Source organism: Synchiropus splendidus, chromosome 16 (assembly GCF_027744825.2).
Source record: "Synchiropus splendidus isolate RoL2022-P1 chromosome 16, RoL_Sspl_1.0, whole genome shotgun sequence".
Classification (NCBI taxonomy): Eukaryota; Metazoa; Chordata; class Actinopteri; order Syngnathiformes; family Callionymidae; genus Synchiropus; species Synchiropus splendidus.
In genome coordinates this window covers 3,228,408-3,250,191 of record NC_071349.1, presented here as the reverse complement: position 1 = coordinate 3,250,191, position 21,784 = coordinate 3,228,408, and positions in this window count along the sequence as shown.

Genomic DNA, 21,784 nt, shown 5'->3' with positions numbered 1-21,784 from the left:
TAGTAGTTGCACATCAAATCTAAGCCGTCTGAAGTGTTTTTCCAAAGTTATCAACATTTTTATGTTTGGCGTTCCGGAACCCACCTTATCTCATGCTGAAAACGCGTTTTCTGCATTGTGCCATGTCTTTGCAGGGAAGCTTCAAAACATGAAATTTTCACCTCCCACTATAGCAGAAAGGGTCTTTCTAGTAGTTGCACATCAAATCTAAGCTGTCTGAAGTGTTTTTCCAAAGTTATCAACATTTTTATGTTTGGCGTTCCGGAATCAACCTTATCTCAGGCTGAAAGCGCATTTTACGCATTGTACCATAACTTTGCAGGGAACCTTTAGAACATGAAATTTTCACCTCCCACTATAGCAGAAAGGGTCTTTCGAGTAGTTGCACATCAAATCTAAGCTGTCTGAAGTGTTTTTCGAAAGTTATCAACATTTTTATGTTTGGCGTCCTGGAATCGACCTTATCTCAGGATGAAAAATTGTTTTCAGCATTGTCCCATAATTTTCCAGGGAAGCTTCAGAACATGAAATTTTGACCTCCCACTATGGCAGAAAGGGTCTTTCTAGTAGTTGCACATTAAATCTAAGCTGTCTGAAGTGTTGTTCCAAAGTTATCAACATTTTTACGTTTGGCGTTCCGGAACCCACCTTATCTCAGGCTGAAAACGCGTTTTGTGCATTGTGCCATAACTTCTCAGGGAAGGTTCAGAAAATGAAATTTTCACCTCCCACTATAGCAGAAAGGGTCTTTCTAGTAGTTGCACATCAAATCTAAGCCGTCTGAAGTGTTTTTCCAAAGTTATCAACATTTTTATGTTTGGCGTTCCGGAACCCACCTTATCTCATGCTGAAAACGCGTTTTCTGCATTGTGCCATAACTTTGCAGGGAAGCTTCAAAACATGAAATTTTCACCTCCCACTATAGCAGAAAGGGGTTTTCTAGTAGTTGCGCTTCAAGTCTAAGCTGTCTGAAGTGTTTTTCCAAAGTTATCAACATTTTTATGTTTGGCGATCTGGAATCGACCTTATCTCAGGCTGAAAACGCGTTTCACGCATTGTGCCATAACTTTGCAGGGAAGCTTCAGAAAATGAAATTTTCACCTCCCACTATAGCAGAATGGGTCTTTCTAGTAGTTGCACATCAAATCTAAGCCGTCTGAAGTGTTTTTCCAAAGTTATCAACATTTTTATGTTTGGCGTTCCGGAACCCACCTTATCTCATGCTGAAAACGCGTTTTCTGCATTGTGCCATGTCTTTGCAGGGAAGCTTCAAAACATGAAATTTTCACCTCCCACTATAGCAGAAAGGGGTTTTCTCGTAGTTGCACTTCAAATCTAAGCTGTCTGAAGTGTTTTTACAAAGTTATCAACATTTTTATGTTTGGCGTTCCGGAACCCACCTTATCTCAGGCTGAAAACGTGTTTTCTGCATTGTGCCATAACTTTGCTGGGAATCTTTAGAACATGAAATTTTAACCTCCCACAATAGCATAAAGGGTCTTTCTTGTAGTTGCACATCAAATCTAAGCTATCTGAAGTGTTTTTCCAAAGTTATCAACATTTTTATGTTTGGCTATCCGGAACCCACCTCATCTCTGGCTGAAAAAGCGTTTTCTGCTTTGTGCCATAACTTTGCTGGGAATATTTAGAACATGAAATTTTAACCTCCCACAATAGCATAAAGGGACTTTCTTGTAGTTGCACATCAAATCTAAGCTGTCTGAAGTGTTTTTCCAAAGTTATCAACATTTTTACGTTTGGCGCTCCGGAACCCACATTACCTCTGGCTGAAAACGCGTTTTCTGCAATGTGCCATAACTTTGCTGGGAATCTTTAGAACATGAAATTTTCACCTCCCACTATAGCAGAAAGGGTCTTTCTAGTAGTTGCACATCAAATCTAAGCTGTCTGAAGTGTTTTTCGAAAGTTATCAACATTTTTCTGTTTGGCGTTCCGGAATCGACCTTATCTCAGGCTTAAAACGCGTTTTACGCATTGTGCCATAACTTTGCAGGGAACCTTTAGAACATGAAATTTTCACCTCCCACTATAGCAGAAAAGGACTTTCTAGTAGTTGCACATCAAATCTAATCTGTCTGAAATGTTGTTCCAAAGTTAGCAACATTTTTAAGTTTGGCGTTTCGGAACCCACCTTATCTCAGGCTGAAAACGCGTTTTCTGCATTCTGCCATAACTTCTCAGGGAAGCTTCAGAACACGAAATGTTAACCTCCCATTATAGCAGAAAGGGTCTTTCTAGTAGTTGCACATCAAATCTAAGCTGTCTGAAGTGTTTTTCCAAAGTTATCAACATTTTTATGTTTGGCGTTCCGGAATCTACCTTATCTCAGGCTGAAAACGCTTTTTACACTTCGTGCCATAACTCTGCAGGGAAGCTTCAGAAAATGAAATTTTCACCTCCCACTATAGCAGAAAGGGTTTTTCTCGTACTTGCACATCAAATCTAAGCTGTCTAAAGTGTTTTTCCAAAGTTATCAACATTTTTATGTTTGGCGTTCCAGAATCGACCTTATCTCAGGCTGAAAACGCGTTTTACGCATTTTGCCATAACTTTGGAGGGAAGCTCCAGAAAATGAAATTTTCACCTCCCACTATAGCAGAAAGGGTCTTTCTAGTACTTGCACATCAAATCTAAGCTGTCTGAAGTGTTTTTCCAAAGTTATCAACATTTTTATTTGTGTCGTTCTGGAATCGACCTTATCTCAGGCTGTAAACGCGTTTTACGCATTTTGCCATAACTTTGGAGGGAAGCTCCAGAAAATGAAATTTTCACCTCCCACTATAGCAGAAAGGGTCTTTCTAGTAGTTGCACATCAAATCTAAGCTGTCTGAAGTGTTTTTCCAAAGTTATCAACATTTTTATGTTTGGCGTTCCGGAACCCACCTTATCTCATGCTGAAAACGCGTTTTCTGCATTGTGCCATAACTTTGCAGGGAAGCTTCAGAACATGAAATTTTAACCTCCCACTATTGCAGAAAGTGTCTTTCTAGTAGTTGCACATCAAATCTAAGCTGTCTGATGAGTTTTTCCAAAGTTATCAACATTTTTATGTTTGGCGTTCCGGAACCCACCTTATCTCAGGCTGAAAATGCGTTTTCTGCATTGTGCCATAACTTTGCAGGGAAGCTTCAAAACATGAAATTTTCACCTCCCACTATAGCAGAAAGGGTCTTTCTAGTGGTTGCACATCAAATCTAAGCTATCTGAAGTGTTTTTCGAAAGTTATCAACATTTTTATATTTGGCGTTCCGGAATCGACCTTATCTCAGGCTGAAAACGCGTTTTACGCATTGTGCCATAACTTTGCAGGGAAGCTTCAGAAAATGAAATTTTCACCTCCCACTATAGCAGAAAGGGTCTTTCTAGTCGTTGCACATCAAATCTAAGCTGTCTGAAGTGTTTTTCCAAACTTATCAACATTTTTATGTTTGGCGATCTGGAATCGACCTTATCTCAGGCTGAAAACGCGTTTCACGCATTGTGCCATAACTTTGCAGGGAAGCTTCAGAAAATGAAATTTTCACCTCCCACTATAGCAGAATGGGTCTTTCTAGTAGTTGCACATCAAATCTAAGCCGTCTGAAGTGTTTTTCCAAAGTTATCAACATTTTTATGTTTGGCGTTCCGGAACCCACCTTATCTCATGCTGAAAACGCGTTTTCTGCATTGTGCCATGTCTTTGCAGGGAAGCTTCAAAACATGAAATTTTCACCTCCCACTATAGCAGAAAGGGTCTTTCTAGTAGTTGCACATCAAATCTAAGCTGTCTGAAGTGTTTTTCCAAAGTTATCAACATTTTTATGTTTGGCGTTCCGGAATCAACCTTATCTCAGGCTGAAAGCGCATTTTACGCATTGTACCATAACTTTGCAGGGAACCTTTAGAACATGAAATTTTCACCTCCCACTATAGCAGAAAGGGTCTTTCGAGTAGTTGCACATCAAATCTAAGCTGTCTGAAGTGTTTTTCGAAAGTTATCAACATTTTTATGTTTGGCGTCCTGGAATCGACCTTATCTCAGGATGAAAAATTGTTTTCAGCATTGTCCCATAATTTTCCAGGGAAGCTTCAGAACATGAAATTTTGACCTCCCACTATGGCAGAAAGGGTCTTTCTAGTAGTTGCACATTAAATCTAAGCTGTCTGAAGTGTTGTTCCAAAGTTATCAACATTTTTACGTTTGGCGTTCCGGAACCCACCTTATCTCAGGCTGAAAACGCGTTTTGTGCATTGTGCCATAACTTCTCAGGGAAGGTTCAGAAAATGAAATTTTCACCTCCCACTATAGCAGAAAGGGTCTTTCTAGTAGTTGCACATCAAATCTAAGCCGTCTGAAGTGTTTTTCCAAAGTTATCAACATTTTTATGTTTGGCGTTCCGGAACCCACCTTATCTCATGCTGAAAACGCGTTTTCTGCATTGTGCCATAACTTTGCAGGGAAGCTTCAAAACATGAAATTTTCACCTCCCACTATAGCAGAAAGGGGTTTTCTAGTAGTTGCGCTTCAAGTCTAAGCTGTCTGAAGTGTTTTTCCAAAGTTATCAACATTTTTATGTTTGGCGATCTGGAATCGACCTTATCTCAGGCTGAAAACGCGTTTCACGCATTGTGCCATAACTTTGCAGGGAAGCTTCAGAAAATGAAATTTTCACCTCCCACTATAGCAGAATGGGTCTTTCTAGTAGTTGCACATCAAATCTAAGCCGTCTGAAGTGTTTTTCCAAAGTTATCAACATTTTTATGTTTGGCGTTCCGGAACCCACCTTATCTCATGCTGAAAACGCGTTTTCTGCATTGTGCCATGTCTTTGCAGGGAAGCTTCAAAACATGAAATTTTCACCTCCCACTATAGCAGAAAGGGGTTTTCTCGTAGTTGCACTTCAAATCTAAGCTGTCTGAAGTGTTTTTCCAAAGTTATCAACATTTTTATGTTTGGCGTTCCGGAATCGACCTTATCTCAGGCTGAAAACGCGTTTTACGCATTGTGCCATAACTTTGCAGGGAAGCTTCAGAAAATGAAATTTTCACCTCCCACTATAGCAGAAAGGGTCTTTCTAGTAGTTGCACATCAAATCTAAGCTGTCTGAAGTGTTTTTCCAAAGTTATCAACATTTTTATGTTTGGCGTTCCGGAATCTACCTTATCTCAGGCTGAAAACGCTTTTTACGCTTTGTGCCTTAACTTTGCAGGGAAGCTTCAGAAAATGAAAATTTCACCCCCAACTATAGCAGAAAGAGTTTTTCTAGAAGTTGCACATCAAATCTAAGCATTTTGAAGTGTTTTTCCAAAGTTATCAACATTTTTATGTTTGGCGTTCCGGAATCGACCTTATCTCAGGCTGAAAACGCGTTTTACGCATTGTGCCATAACTTTGCAGGGAAGCTTCAAAACATGAAATTTTCACCTCCCACTATAGCAGAAAGGGTTTTTCTAGTAGTTGCACTTAAAATCTAAGCTGTCTGAAGTGTTTTTCGAAAGTTATCAACATTTTTATTTTTGGCGTTCCGGAAAACATCTTATCTCAGGCTGAAAATGTGTTTTCTGCATTGTGCCATAACTTTGCAGGGAAGCTTCAGAACATCAAATTTTCACCGTCCACTATAGCAGAAAGGGTCTTTCTAGTAGTTGCACATCAAATCTAAGCTGTCTGAAGTGTTTTTCGAAAGTTATCAACATTTTTATGTTTGCCGTTCCGGAACCCACCTTACCTCTGGCTGAAAACGTGTTTTCTGCATTATGCCATAACTTTGAAGGAAAGCTTCAGAACACGAAAGTTTCACCTAGCACTATAGCAGAAATTGTCTTTCTAGTAGTTGCACATCAAATATAAGCTGTCTGAAGTGTTTATCCAAAGTTATCAACATTTTTATGTTTGGCGTTCTGGAACCCACCTTATCTCAGGCTGGAAACGTCTTTTCTGCGTTGTGCCATAACTTTGCAGGGAAGCTTCAGAACATGAAATTTTCAAATCCCACTATAGTAGAAAGGGTCTTTCTAGTAGTTGCACACACAATCTAAGCTGGCTGAAGTGTTTTAACAAAGTTATCAACACTTTTATGTATTGCGTTCCGGAATCGACCTTATCTCAGGCTCAAAATGCATTTTCTGCATTGTGCCATAACTTTCCAAGGAAGCTTCTGAACATTAAATTTTAACCTCCCACTATAGCACAAAAGGTCTTTCTAGTAGTTGCACATCAAATCTAAGCTGTCTGATGTGTTTTTCCGAAGTTATCAACATTTTTATGTTTGGCGTTCCGGAATTGACCTTGTCTCATGCTGAAAACGCGTTTTCTGCACTGTGCCATAACTTTGCAGGGAAGCTTCCGAACATGAAATTTTCACGTCCCACTATAGCAGAAAGGGTCTTTCTAGTAGTTGCACATCAAATCTAAGCTGTTTGAAGTGTTTTTCCAAAGTTAACACCATTTTTATGTTTGGCGTTCCAGAAACAACCTTATCTCAGGCTGAAAACGCATTTTACGCAATTTGCCCTAACTTTGCAGGAAAGCTTCAGAACATGAAATTTTCACATCCCACGATAGTAGAAAGGGTCTTTCTAGTAGTTGCACATCAAATCTAAGCTGTCTGAAGTGTTTTTCAAAAGTTATCAACATTTTTATGTTTGGCGTTCCGGAACCCACCTTATCTCAGGCTGTAAAAGCGTTTTCTGCATTGTGTCATAACTTTGGAGGGAAACTTCAGAACATGAAATTTTCACCTCCCACTATAGCAGAAAGGGTCTTTCTAGTAGTTGCACATCAAATCTAAGCTGTCTGAAGTGTTTTTTCAAAGTTATCATATTTTTATGTTTGGCGTTCCGGAATTGACCTTGTCTCATGCTGAAAACGCGTTTTCTGCATTGTGCCATAATTTTGCAGGGAAGCTTCAGAACATGACATTTAAACATCCCACTATAGCAGAAAGAGTCTTTCTAGTAGTTGCACATCAAATCTAAGCTGTCTGAAGTGTTTGTCCAAAGTTATCAACATTTTTATGTTTGGGGTTCCGGAATCAACCTAATCTCAGGCTGATAACGCGATTTACGCATTCTGCCATAACTTTGCAGGGAATCTTCTGAACATGAAATTTTCAAATCCCACTATAGTAGAAAGGGTCTTTCTAGTAGTTGCACATCAAATCTAATCTGTTTGAAGTGTTTTTTCAAAGTTATCAACATTTTTATGTTTGGCGTTCTGGAACCCACCTTATCTCAGGCTGAAAACGCGTTTTCTGCGTTGTGCCATAACTTTGCAGGGAAGCTTCCGAACATGAAATTTTCACCTCCCACTATAGCAGAAAGGGTCTTTCTAGTAGTTGCACATCAAATCTAAGCTGTTTGAAGTGTTTTTCCAAAGTTAACACCATTTTTATGTTTGGCGTTCCAGAAACAACCTTATCTCAGGCTGAAAACGCATTTTACGCAATTTGCCCTAACTTTGCAGGAAAGCTTCAGAACATGAAATTTTCACATCCCACGATAGCAGAAATGGTCTTTCTAGTAGTTGCACATTAAAGCTAAGCTGTCTGAAGTGTTTTTCCAAACTTATCAACATTTTTATGTTTGGCGTTCCGGAACCCACCTTATCTCAGCCTGAAAACGCGTTTTACATATTTTGCCATAACTTTGCAGGGAAGCTTCAGAAGATGAAATTTTAACATCCCACTATAGCAGAAAGGGTCTTTCTAGTAGTTGCACATCAAATCTAAGCTGTCTGAAGTGTTTTTCCAAAGTTATCAATATTTTTATGTTTGGCGTTCCGTAATCGACCTTATCTCAGGCTGAAAACGCGTTTTCTGCATTGTGCCATAACTTTGCAGGGAAGCTTCAGAACATGAAATTTGAACCTCCGACCATAGCAGAAAGGGTCTTTCTAGTAGTTGCATATCAAATCTAAGCTGTCTGAAGTGTTTTTCCAAAGTTATCAACATTTTTATGTTTGGCCTTCGGAAACCCACCTTATCTCAGGCTGAAAACGAGTGTTTTGCATTGTGCCATAACTTTGCAGGGAAGCTTCAGAACATGAAATTTTCACCTCCCACTATAGCAGAAAGGGTCGTTCTAGTAGTGGCACATCAAATCTAAGCTGTCTGAAGTGTTTTTCCAAAGTTATCAACATTTTTATGTTTGGCGTTCCGGAATCGACCTTTTCTTAGGCTGAAAACGCGTTTTACGCATTGTCCAATAACTTTGCAGGGTAGTTTCAGAAGATGAAATGTTCACCTCCCACTAGAGCAGAAAGGGTATTTCTAGTAGTTGCACATCAAATTTAAGCTGTCTGTAGAGTTTTTCCTGAGTAATCAACATTTTTATGTTTGCCGTTCTGAAATCAACCTCATCTCTGGCTGAAAACGCTTTTAACGCATTGTGCGATAACTTTGCAGGGAATCTTCAGTACATGATATTTTCACCTCCCACTATAGCAGAAAGGGTCTTTCTCGTAGTTGTACATCAAATCTAAGCTGTCTGAAGTGTTTTTCGAAAGTTTTCAAAATTTTATGTTTGGTGTTCCTGAATCGACCTTATCTCAGGCCGAAAACACGTTTTCTGCATTGTGCCATAGCTTTGCAGGGAAGCGTTAGAAAATGAAATTTTCAACTCCCACTTGAGCAGAAAGGGTATTTCTCGTAGTTGCTCATCAAATCTAAGCTGTCTGTAGAGTTTTTCCTGAGTTATCAACATTTTTATGTTTGGCGTTCCGGAACCCACCTTATCTCAGGCTGAAAACAGGTTTTCTGCATTGTGCCATAACTTTGCAGGGAAGCTTCAGAACATGAAATTTTCACGTCCCTCTACAGCAGACAGGGTCTTTCTAGTAGTTGCACATCAAATCTAAGCTGTCTGAAGCGTTTTTCGAAAGTTATCAACATTTTTATGTTTGGCGTTCCGGAATCGACCTTATCTCAGGATGAAAAATCGTTTTCTGCATTGTCCCATAACTTTGCAGGGAAGCTTCCGAACATGAAATTTTAACCTCCCACTATAGCAGAAAGGGTCTTTCTCGTAGTTGCACATCAAATCTAAGCTGTCTGATGTGTTTTTCCAAAGTTATCAACATTTTTATGTTTGGCGTTCCGGAATCGACCTTATCTCAGGCTGAAAACGCGTTTTACGCATTGTGCAATAACTTTGCAGGGAAGCTTCAGAACATGAAATTTTCACCTCCCACTATAGCAGAAAGGGTCTTTCTAGTAGTTGCACATCAAATCTAAGCTGTCTGAAGTGTTTTTCGAAAGTTATCAACATTTTTATGTTTGGCGTTCCAGAATCGACCTTCTCTCAGGCTGAAAACGCGTTGTCTGCATTGTGCCATAACTTTGCATGGAAGCTTCCGTACATTAAATTTTCACCTCCCAGTGTAGCAGAAAGGGTCTTTCTAGTAGTTGCACATCAAATCTAAGCTGTCTGATGTGTTTTTCCAAAGTTATCAACATTTTTATGTTTGGCGTTCCGGAATCGACCTTATCTCAGGCTGAAAACGCGTTTTACGGATTGTGCCATAACTTTGCAGGGAAGCTTCAGAACATGAAATTTTAACCTCCCACTATAGCAGAAAGGGTCTTTCCAGTAGTTGCATAACAAATCTAAGCTGTCTGATGTGTTTTTCCAAAGTTATCAACATTTTGATGTTTGGCGTTCCAGAATCGACCTTCTCTCAGGCTGAAAACGCGTTGTCTGCATTGTGCCATAACTTTGCATGGAAGCTTCCGTACATGAAATTTTCACCTCCCACTATAGCAGAAAAGGTATTTCTAGTAGTTGCACATCAAATCTAGGCTGTCTGAAGTGTTTTTCCAAAGTTATCAACACTTTTATGTTTGGCCTTCTGGAACCCACCTTATCTCAGGCTGAAAACGCGTTTTCTGCATTGTGCCATAACTTTGCAGGGTAGCTTCAGAACATGAAATTTTCACCCCCCACTATAGCAGAAAGGGTCTCTCTAGTAGTTGCACATCAAATCTAAGCTGTCTGAAGTGTTTTTCCAAAGTTATCAACATTTTTATGTTTGGCGTTCCAGAAACAACCTTATCTCAGGTTGAAAACGCGTTTTACGCAATTTGCCATAACTTTGCAGGAAAGCTTCCGAACATGAAATTTTAACCTCCCACTATAGCAGAAAGGGTCTTTCTAGTAGTTGCACATCAAATCTAAGCTGTCTGATGTGTTTTTCCAAAGTTATCAACATTTTTATGTTTGGCGTTCCGGAATCGACCTTATCTCAGGCTGAAAACGCGTTTTACGCATTGTGCAATAACTTTGCAGGGAAGCTTCAGAACATGAAATTTTCACCTCCCACTATAGCAGAAAGGGTCTTTCTAGTAGTTGCACATCAAATCTAAGCTGTCTGAAGTGTTTTTCGAAAGTTATCAACATTTTTATGTTTGGCGTTCCAGAATCGACCTTCTCTCAGGCTGAAAACGCGTTGTCTGCATTGTGCCATAACTTTGCATGGAAGCTTCCGTACATTAAATTTTCACCTCCCAGTGTAGCAGAAAGGGTCTTTCTAGTAGTTGCACATCAAATCTAAGCTGTCTGATGTGTTTTTCCAAAGTTATCAACATTTTTATGTTTGGCGTTCCGGAATCGACCTTATCTCAGGCTGAAAACGCGTTTTACGGATTGTGCCATAACTTTGCAGGGAAGCTTCAGAACATGAAATTTTAACCTCCCACTATAGCAGAAAGGGTCTTTCCAGTAGTTGCATAACAAATCTAAGGTGTCTGATGTGTTTTTCCAAAGTTATCAACATTTTTATGTTTGGCGTTCCAGAATCGACCTTCTCTCAGGCTGAAAACGCGTTGTCTGCATTGTGCCATAACTTTGCATGGAAGCTTCCGTACATGAAATTTTCACCTCCCAGTGTAGCAGAAAGGGTCTTTCTCGTAGTTGCACATCAAATCTAAGCTGTCTGAAGTGTTTTTCCAAAGTTATCAACATTTTTATGTTTGGCGTTCTGAAACCCACCTTATCTCAGGCTGAAAACGCGTTTTCTACATTGTGCCATAACTTTGCAGGGAAGCTTCAGAACATGAAATTTTCACCTCCCACTATAGCAGAAAAGGTATTTCTAGTAGTTGCACATCAAATCTAAGCTGTCTGAAGTGTTTTTCCAAAGTTATCAACACTTTTATGTTTGGCCTTCTGGAACCCACCTTATCTCAGGCTGAAAACGCGTTTTCTGCATTGTGCCATAACTTTGCAGGGTAGCTTCAGAACATGAAATTTTCACCCCCCACTATAGCAGAAAGGGTCTCTCTAGTAGTTGCACATCAAATCTAAGCTGTCTGAAGTGTTTTTCCAAAGTTATCAACATTTTTATGTTTGGCGTTCCAGAAACAACCTTATCTCAGGTTGAAAACGCGTTTTACGCAATTTGCCATAACTTTGCAGGAAAGCTTCAGAACATGAAATTTTTACCTCCCACTATAGCAGAAAGGGTCTTTTTAGTAGTTGCACATCAAATCTAAGCTGTCTGAAGTGTTTTTCCAAAGTTATCAACATTCTTATGTTTGGCGTTCCGGAATCAACCTTATCTCAGACTGAAAACGCGTTTTCTGCATTGTGCCATAACTTTGCAGGGAAACTTCAGAACATGAAATTTTAACCTCCCACTATAGCAGAAAGGGTCTTTCTAGTAGTTGCACATCAAATCTAAGCTGTCTGAAGTGTTTTACCAAAGTTATCAACATTTTTATGTTTGGCGTTCTGAAATCCACCTTATCTCAGGCTGAAAACGCGTTTTCTACATTGTGCCATAACTTTGCAGGGAAGCTTCAGAACATGAAATTTTCACCTCCCACTATAGCAGAAAGGGTCTTTCTAGTAGTTGCACATCAAATCTAAGCTGTCTGAAGTGTTTTTCCAAAGTTATCAACATTTTTGTGTTTGGCGTTCTGGAACCCACCCTATCTCAGGCTGAAAACGCGTTTTCTGCATTTTGCCAAAACTTTTCAGGGAGGCTTCAGAACATGAAATTTTCACGTCCCACTATGGCCGACAGGGTCTTTATAGTAGTTGCACATCAAATCTAAGCTGTCTGAAGAGTTTTTCCTGAGTTATCAACATTTTTATGTTTGGCGTTCCGGAACTCACCTTATCCCACGCTTAAAACGCGTTTTCTGCATTGTGCCATAACTTTGCAGGGAAGCTTTAGAACATGAAATTTTCACCTCCCACTTCAGCAGAAAGGGTATTTCTAGTAGTTGCACATCAAATCTAAGCTGTCTGTAGAGTTTTTCCTGAGTTATCAACATTTTTATGTTTGGCGTTCCGGAATCGACCTTATCTCAGGCAGAAAACGTAGCTTTTGTGGTTGCACATCAAATCTAAGCTGTCTGAAGTGTTTTTCCAAAGTTATCAACATTTTTATGTTTGGCGTTCCGGAACCCACCTTATCTCAGGCTTTAAACGCATTTTCTGCATTGTGCCATAACTTTGCAGGGAAGCTTCAGAACATGAAATTTTAACCTGCCACTGTTGCAGAAAGCGTCCTTCAAGTAGTTGCACATCAAGTCTAACCTGGCTGAAGTGTTTTTCCAAAGTTATCAACGTTCTTATGTTTGGCGTTCCGGAATCAACCTTATCTCAGGCTGAATACGCGTTTTCTGCATTGTGTCATCACTTTGCAGAAAAGCTGCAGAATATGAAATTTTCACCTCCCACTATAGCAGAAAGGGTCTTTCTAATAGTTGCACAACAAATCTAAGCTGTCTGAAGTGTTTTTCCAAAGTTATATACATTTTTATGTTTGGCGTTCCGGAATCGACCTTATCTCAGGCAGAAAAGGCGTTTTCTGCATTGTGCCATAACTTTGCAGGGAAGCTTCAGAACATGAAATTTTAACCTCCCACTATGACAAACAGGGTCTTTCTAATAGTTGCACATCAAATCTAATCTGTCTGAAGTGTTTTTCGAAAGTTATCAACATTTTTATGTTTGGCGTTCCGGAACCCACCTTATCTCAGGCTGAAAACGCGTTTTCTGCATTGTTCCGTAACTTTGCAGGGAAGCATCAGAACATAAAATTTTCAGCTCCCACTATGACAACCAGGGTCTTTCTAATAGTTGCACATCAAATCTAATCTGTCTGAAGTGTTTTTCGAAAGTTATCAACATTTTTATGATTGGCGTTCCGGAACCCACCTTATCTCAGGCTGAAAATGCGTTTTCTGCATTGTCCCATAACTTTGAAGGAAAGCTTCAGAACATGAAAGTTTCACCTCCCACTATAGCAGAAAGGGTCTTTCTAGTAGTTGCACATCAAATCTTAGCTGTCTGAAGTGTTTTTCCAAAGTTATCAACATTTTTATGTTTGGCGTTCTGGAATCGACCTTATCTCAGGCTGAAAACGCGTTTTACGCATTGTGCCATAACTTTGCAGGGAAGCTTCAGAAAATGAAATTTTCACCTCCCTCTATAGCAGAAAGGATCTTTCTAGTAGTTGCAAATCAAATCTAAGCCGTCTGAAGTGTTTTTCGAAAGTTGTCAACATTTTTATGTTTGGCGTTCGGGAATCGACCTTATCTCAGGCTGAAAACGCGTTTTACGCATTGTCCCATAACTTTCCAGGGAAGCTTCAGAACATGAAATTTTGACCTCCCACTGTGGCAGAAAGGGTTTTTCTAGTAGTTGCACATCAAATCTAAGTTGTCTGAAATGTTTTTTCCAAAGTTATCATCATTTTTACGTTTGGCGTTCCGGAACCCACGTTATCTCAGGCTGAAAACGCGTTTTGTGCATTGTGCCATAAATTCTCAGGGAAGATTCAGAAAATGAAATTTTCACCTCCCACTATAGCAGAAAGGGTCTTTCTAGTAGTTGCACATCAAATCTTAGCTGTCTGAAGTGTTTTTCGAAAGTTATCAACATTTTTATGTATGGCGTTCCGGAATCGAGCTTATGTCAGGCTGAAGACGCGTTTTACGCATTGTGCCATAACTTTGCAGGGAAGCTTCAGAACATGAAATGTTCACCTCCCACTATAGCAGAAAGGGTCTTTCTACTAGATACACATCAAATCTAAGCTGTCTGAAGTGTTTTTCCAAAGTTATCAACATTTTTACGTTTGGCGTTCCGGAACCAACCCTATCTCAGGCTGAAAACGTGTTTTCTGCATTGTGCCATAACTTTGAAGGAAAGCTTCAGAACATGAAAGTTTCACCTCCCACTATAGCAGAAAGGGTCTTTTTAGTAGTTGCACATCAAATCTAAGCTGTCTGAAATGTTTTTTCCAAAGTTATCAACTTTGGCGTTCCGGAACCCACCTTATTTCAGGCCGAAAACGCGTTTTCTGCATTGTGCCATAACTTTGCAGTGAAGCTTCAGAACATGGAGTTTTAACCACCCACTGTAGCAGAAAGGCTCTTTCTAGTAGTTGCACATCAAATCTAATCTGTCTGAACTGTTTTTCGAAAGTTATCAACATTTTTATGTTTGGCATTCCGGAACCCACCTTATCTCAGGCTGAAAACGCGTTTTCTGCATTGTTCCTTAACTTTGCAGGGAAGCATCAGAACATAAAATTTTCAGCTCCCACTATGACAAACAGGGTCTTTCTAATAGTTGCACATCAAATCTAAGCTGTCGGAAGTGTTTTTCCAAAGTTATCAACATTTTTATGTTTGGCGTTCCGGAACCCACCACATCTCAGGCTGAAAACGCATTTTCTGCTTTGTGCCTTAACTTTCCTAGGAATCTTTAGAACATGAAATTTTAACCTCCCACAATAGCATAAAGGGTCTTTCTTGTAGTTGCACATCAAATCTAAGCTGTCTGAAGTGGTTTTCCAAAGTTATCAACATTTTTATGTTTGGCGTTCCGGAACCCACCTTATCTCAAGCTGAAAACGCGTTTTCTGCATTGTGCCATAACTTTGCAGGGAAGCTTCAGAACATGAAATTTTCACCTCCCACTGTGGCAGAAAGGGTCTTTCTAGTAGTTGCACATCAAATCTAAGCTGTCTGAAATGTTTTTTCCAAAGTTATCAACATTTTTACGTTTGGGGTTTCGGAACCCACGTTATCTCAGGCTGAAAACGCGTTTTGTGAATTGTGCCATAAATGCTCAGGGAAGATTCAGAAAATGAAATTTTCACCTCCCTCTATAGCAGAAAGGATCTTTCTAGTAGTTGCACATCAAATCTAAGCCGTCTGAAGTGTTTTTCCAAAGTTATCAACATTTTTATGTTTGGCATTCCGGAACCCACCTTATCTCAGGCTAAAAAACGAGTTTTCTGCATTGTGCCATAAATTTCCAGGGAAGCTTCAGAACATGAAATTTCGACCTCCCACTATAGCAGAAAGGGTCTTTCTAGTAGTTGCACATCAAATCTTAGCTGTCTCAAGTGTTTTTCCAAAGTTATCAACATTTTTATGTTTGGCGTTCTGGAATCGACCTTATCTCAGGCTGAAAACGCGTTTTACGCATTGTGCCATAACTTTGCAGGGAAGCTTCAGAAAATGAAATTTTCACTTCCCTCTATAGCAGAAAGGATCTTTCCAGTAGTTGCACATCAAATCTAAGCCGTCTGAAGTGTTTTTCCAAAGTTATCAACATTTTTATGTTTGGCATTCCGGAACCCACCTTATCTCAGGCTGAAAACGCGTTTTCTGCATTGTGCCATAACTTTGCAGGGAAGCTTCAGAACATGAAATTTTAACCTCAAACTATTGCAGAAAGGGTCTTTCTAGTAGTTGCACATCAAATCTAAGCTGTCTGAAGTGTTTTTCGAAAGTTATCAACATTTTCATGTTTGGCGTTCCGGAATCGAGCTTATCTCAGGCTGAAGACGCGTTTTACGCATTGTCCCATAACTTTCCAGGGAAGATTCAGAAAATGAAATTTTCACCTCCCACTATAGCAGAAAGGGTCTTTTCTAGTAGTTGCACATCAAATCTAAGCTGTCTGAAGTGTTTTTTCCAAAGTTATCAACATTTTTACGTTTGGGGTTTCGGAACCCACGTTATCTCAGGCTGAAAACGCGTTTTCTGCATTGTGCCATAACTTCTCAGGGAAGCTTCAGAACATGAAATTTTCACCTCCCTCTAAAGCAGAAACGGTCTTTGTAGTAGTTGCACATCAAATCTAAGCTGTCTGAAGTGTTGTTCCAAAGTTATCAACTTTGGCGTTCCGGAACCCACCTTATCTCAGGCTGAAAACGCGTTTTGTGCATTGTGCCATAAATTCTCAGGGAAGCTTCAGAAAATGAAATTTTCACCTCCCACTATAGCAGACAGGGTCTTTCTAGTAGTTGCACATCAAATCTAAGCTGTCTGAAGTGTTTTTCCAAAGTTATCAACATTTTTAAGTTTGGCGTTCTGGAACCCACCTTATCTCGGGCTGAAAACGCGTTTTCTGCATTGTGCTATAACTTTGAAGGAAAGCTTCAGAACATGAAAGTTTCACCTCCCACTATAGCAGAAAGGGTCTTTCTAGTAGTTGCACATCAAATATAAGCTGTCTGAAGTGTTTTTCCAAAGTTATCAACATTTTTATGTTTGGCGTTCCGGAACCCACGTTATCTCAGGCTGAAAACGCATTTTCTGCTTTGTGCCTTAACTTTCCTAGGAATCTTTAGAACATGAAATTTTAACCTCCCACAATAGCATAAAGGGTCTTTCTTGTAGTTGCACATCAAATCTAAGCTGTCTGAAATGGTTTTCCAAAGTTATCAACATTTTTATGTTTGGCGTTCCGGAACCCACCTTATCTCAAGCTGAAAACGCGTTTTCTGCATTGTGCCATAACTTTGCAGGGAAGCTTCAGAAAATGCAATTTTCACCTCCCTCTATAGCAGAAAGGATCTTTCCAGTAGTTGCACATCAAATCTAAGCCGTCTGAAGTGTTTTTCCAAAGTTATCAACATTTTTATGTTTGGCATTCCGGAACCCACCTTATCTCAGGCTGAAAACGCGTTTTCTGCATTGTGCCATAACTTTGCAGGGAAGCTTCAGAACATGAAATTTTAACCTCAAACTATTGCAGAAAGGGTCTTTCTAGTAGTTGCACATCAAATCTAAGCTGTCTGAAGTGTTTTTCGAAAGTTATCAACATTTTCATGTTTGGCGTTCCGGAATCGAACTTATATCAGGCTGAAGACGCGTTTTACGCATTGTGCCATAACTTTGCAGGGAAGTTCCAGAAAATGAAATGTTCACCTTCCACTATAGCACAAAGGGTTTTTCTAGTAGTTGCTCATCAAATCGAAGCTGTCTGAAGTGTTTTTCGAAAGTTATCAACATTTTTATGTTTGGCGTTCCGGAATCGACCTTATCTCAGGCTGAAAACGCGTTTTACGCATTGTGCCATAACTTTGCAGGGAAGCTTCAGAAAAAGAAATTTTCACCTCCCTCTATAGCAGAAACGATCTTTCTAGTAGTTGCACTTCAAATCTAAGCCGTCTGAAGTGTTTGTCCAAAGTTATCAACATTTTTACGTTTGGCGTTCAGGAATCGACCTTATCTCAGGCTGAAAACGCGTTTTCTGCATTGTGCCATAACTTTGAAGGAAAGCTTCAGAAGATGAAAGTTTCACCTCCCACTATAGCAGAAAGGGTCTTTCTACTAGATACACATCAAATCTAAGCTGTCTGAAGTGTTTTTCCAAAGTTATCAACATTTTTACGTTTGGCGTTCCGGAACCAACCTTATCTCAGGCTGAAAACGCGTTTTCTGCATTGTGCCATAACTTCTCAGGGAAGCTTCAGAACATGAAATTTTCACCTCCCTCTAAAGCAGAAACGGTCTTTGTAGTAGTTGCACATCAAATCTAAGCTGTCTGAAGTGTTGTTCCAAAGTTATCAACTTTGGCGTTCCGGAACCCACCTTATCTCAGGCTGAAAACGCGTTTTGTGCATTGTGCCATAAATTCTCAGGGAAGCTTCAGAAAATGAAATTTTCACCTCCCACTATAGCAGACAGGGTCTTTCTAGTAGTTGCACATCAAATCTAAGCTGTCTGAAGTGTTTTTCCAAAGTTATCAACATTTTTAAGTTTGGCGTTCCGGAACCCAGCTTATCTCAGGCTGAAAACGCATTTTCTGCATTGTTCCTTAACGTTGCAGGGAAGCATCAGAACATGAAATTATCAGCTCCCACTATGACAAACAGGGTCTTTCTAATAGTTGCACATCAAATCTAATCTGTCTGAAGTGTTTTTCGAAAGTTATCAACATTTTTATGTTTGCCGTTCCGGAACCCACCTTGTCTCAGCCTGAAAACGCGTTTTCTGCATTGTGCCATAACTTTGAAGGAAAGCTTCAGAACATGAAAGTTTCACCTCCCACTATAGCAGAAAGGGTCTTTTTAGTAGTTGCACATCAAATCTAAGCTGTCTGAAATGTTTTTTCCAAAGTTATCAACTTTGGCGTTCCGGAACCCACCTTATTTCAGGCCGAAAATGCGTTTTCTGCATTGTGCCATAACTTTGCAGTGAAGCTTCAGAACATGGAGTTTTATCCACCCACTGTAGCAGAAAGGCTCTTTCTAGTAGTTGCACATCAAATCTAATCTGTCTGAACTGTTTTTCGAAAGTTATCAACATTTTTATGTTTGGCATTCCGGAACCCACCTTATCTCAGGCTGAAAACGCGTTTTCTGCATTGTTCCTTAACTTTGCAGGGAAGCATCAGAACATAAAATTTTCAGCTCCCACTATGACAAACAGGGTCTTTCTAATAGTTGCACATCAAATCTAATCTGTCTGAAGTGTTTTTCGAAAGTTATCAACATTTTTATGATTGGCGTTCCGGAACCCACCTTATCTCAGGCTGAAAATGCGTTTTCTGCATTGTCCCATAACTTTGAAGGAAAGCTTCAGAACATGAAAGTTTCACCTCCCACTATAGCAGAAAGGGTCTTTCTAGTAGTGGCACATCAAATATAAGCTGTCTGAAGTGTTTTTCCAAAGTTATCAACATTTTTATGTTTGGCGTTCCGGAACCCACCACATCTCAGGCTGAAAACGCATTTTCTGCTTTGTGCCTTAACTTTCCTAGGAATCTTTAGAACATGAAATTTTAACCTCCCACAATAGCATAAAGGGTCTTTCTTGTAGTTGCACATCAAATCTAAGTTGTCTGAAGTGGTTTTCCAAAGTTATCAACATTTTTATGTTTGGCGTTCCGGAACCCACCTTATCTCAAGCTGAAAACGCGTTTTCTGCATTGTGCCATAACTTTGCAGGGAAGCTTCAGAACATGAAATTTTCACCTCCCACTGTGGCAGAAAGGGTCTTTCTAGTAGTTGCACATCAAATCTAAGCTGTCTGAAATGTTTTTTCCAAAGTTATCAACATTTTTACGTTTGGGGTTTCGGAACCCACGTTATCTCAGGCTGAAAACGCGTTTTGTGAATTGTGCCATAAATTCTCAGGGAAGATTCAGAAAATGAAATTTTCACCTCCCTCTATAGCAGAAAGGATCTTTCTAGTAGTTGCACATCAAATCTAAGCCGTCTGAAGTGTTTTTCGAAAGTTATCAACATTTTTATGTTTGGCGTTCTGGAATCGACCTTATCTCAAGCTGAAAACGCGTTTTACGCATTGTGCCATAACTTTTCAGGGAAGCTTCAGAAAATGAAATTTTCACCTCCCTCTATAGCAGAAAGGATCTTTCTAGTAGTTGCACATCAAATCTAAGCCGTCTGAAGTGTTTTTCCACAGTTATCAACATTTTTATGTTTAGCGTTCCGGAACCCACCTTATCTCAGGCTGAAAACGCGTTTTCTGCATTGTGCCATAACTTTGCAGGGAAGCTTCAGAACATGAAATTTTAACCTCCCACAATAGCAGAAAGGGTCTTTCTAGTAGTTGCACATCAAATCTAAGCTGTCTGAAGTGTTTTTCGAAAGTTATCAACATTTTTATGTTTGCCGTTCCGGAACCCACCTTGTCTCAGCCTGAAAACGCGTTTTCTGCATTGTGCCATAACTTTGAAGGAAAGCTTCAGAACATGAAAGTTTCACCTCCCACTATAGCAGAAAGGGTCTTTTTAGTAGTTGCACATCAAATCTAAGCTGTCTGAAATGTTTTTTCCAAAGTTATCAACTTTGGCGTTCCGGAACCCACCTTATTTCAGGCCGAAAATGCGTTTTCTGCATTGTGCCATAACTTTGCAGTGAAGCTTCAGAACATGGAGTTTTATCCACCCACTGTAGCAGAAAGGCTCTTTCTAGTAGTTGCACATCAAATCTAATCTGTCTGAACTGTTTTTCGAAAGTTATCAACATTTTTATGTTTGGCATTCCGGAACCCACCTTATCTCAGGCTGAAAACGCGTTTTCTGCATTGTTCCTTAACTTTGCAGGGAAGCATCAGAACATAAAATTTTCAGCTCCCACTATGACAAACAGGGTCTTTCTAATAGTTGCACATCAAATCTAATCTGTCTGAAGTGTTTTTCGAAAGTTATCAACATTTTTATGATTGGCGTTCCGGAACCCACCTTATCTCAGGCTGAAAATGCGTTTTCTGCATTGTCCCATAACTTTGAAGGAAAGCTTCAGAACATGAAAGTTTCACCTCCCACTATAGCAGAAAGGGTCTTTCTAGTAGTGGCACATCAAATATAAGCTGTCTGAAGTGTTTTTCCAAAGTTATCAACATTTTTATGTTTGGCGTTCCGGAACCCACCACATCTCAGGCTGAAAACGCATTTTCTGCTTTGTGCCTTAACTTTCCTAGGAATCTTTAGAACATGAAATTTTAACCTCCCACAATAGCATAAAGGGTCTTTCTTGTAGTTGCACATCAAATCTAAGTTGTCTGAAGTGGTTTTCCAAAGTTATCAACATTTTTATGTTTGGCGTTCCGGAACCCACCTTATCTCAAGCTGAAAACGCGTTTTCTGCATTGTGCCATAACTTTGCAGGGAAGCTTCAGAACATGAAATTTTCACCTCCCACTGTGGCAGAAAGGGTCTTTCTAGTAGTTGCACATCAAATCTAAGCTGTCTGAAATGTTTTTTCCAAAGTTATCAACATTTTTACGTTTGGGGTTTCGGAACCCACGTTATCTCAGGCTGAAAACGCGTTTTGTGAATTGTGCCATAAATTCTCAGGGAAGATTCAGAAAATGAAATTTTCACCTCCCTCTATAGCAGAAAGGATCTTTCTAGTAGTTGCACATCAAATCTAAGCCGTCTGAAGTGTTTTTCGAAAGTTATCAACATTTTTATGTTTGGCGTTCTGGAATCGACCTTATCTCAAGCTGAAAACGCGTTTTACGCATTGTGCCATAACTTTTCAGGGAAGCTTCAGAAAATGAAATTTTCACCTCCCTCTATAGCAGAAAGGATCTTTCTAGTAGTTGCACATCAAATCTAAGCCGTCTGAAGTGTTTTTCCACAGTTATCAACATTTTTATGTTTAGCGTTCCGGAACCCACCTTATCTCAGGCTGAAAACGCGTTTTCTGCATTGTGCCATAACTTTGCAGGGAAGCTTCAGAACATGAAATTTTAACCTCCCACAATAGCAGAAAGGGTCTTTCTAGTAGTTGCACATCAAATCTAAGCTGTCTGAAGTGTTTTTCGAAAGTTATCAACATTTTTATGTTTGCCGTTCCGGAACCCACCTTGTCTCAGCCTGAAAACGCGTTTTCTGCATTGTGCCATAACTTTGAAGGAAAGCTTCAGAACATGAAAGTTTCACCTCCCACTATAGCAGAAAGGGTCTTTTTAGTAGTTGCACATCAAATCTAAGCTGTCTGAAATGTTTTTTCCAAAGTTATCAACTTTGGCGTTCCGGAACCCACCTTATTTCAGGCCGA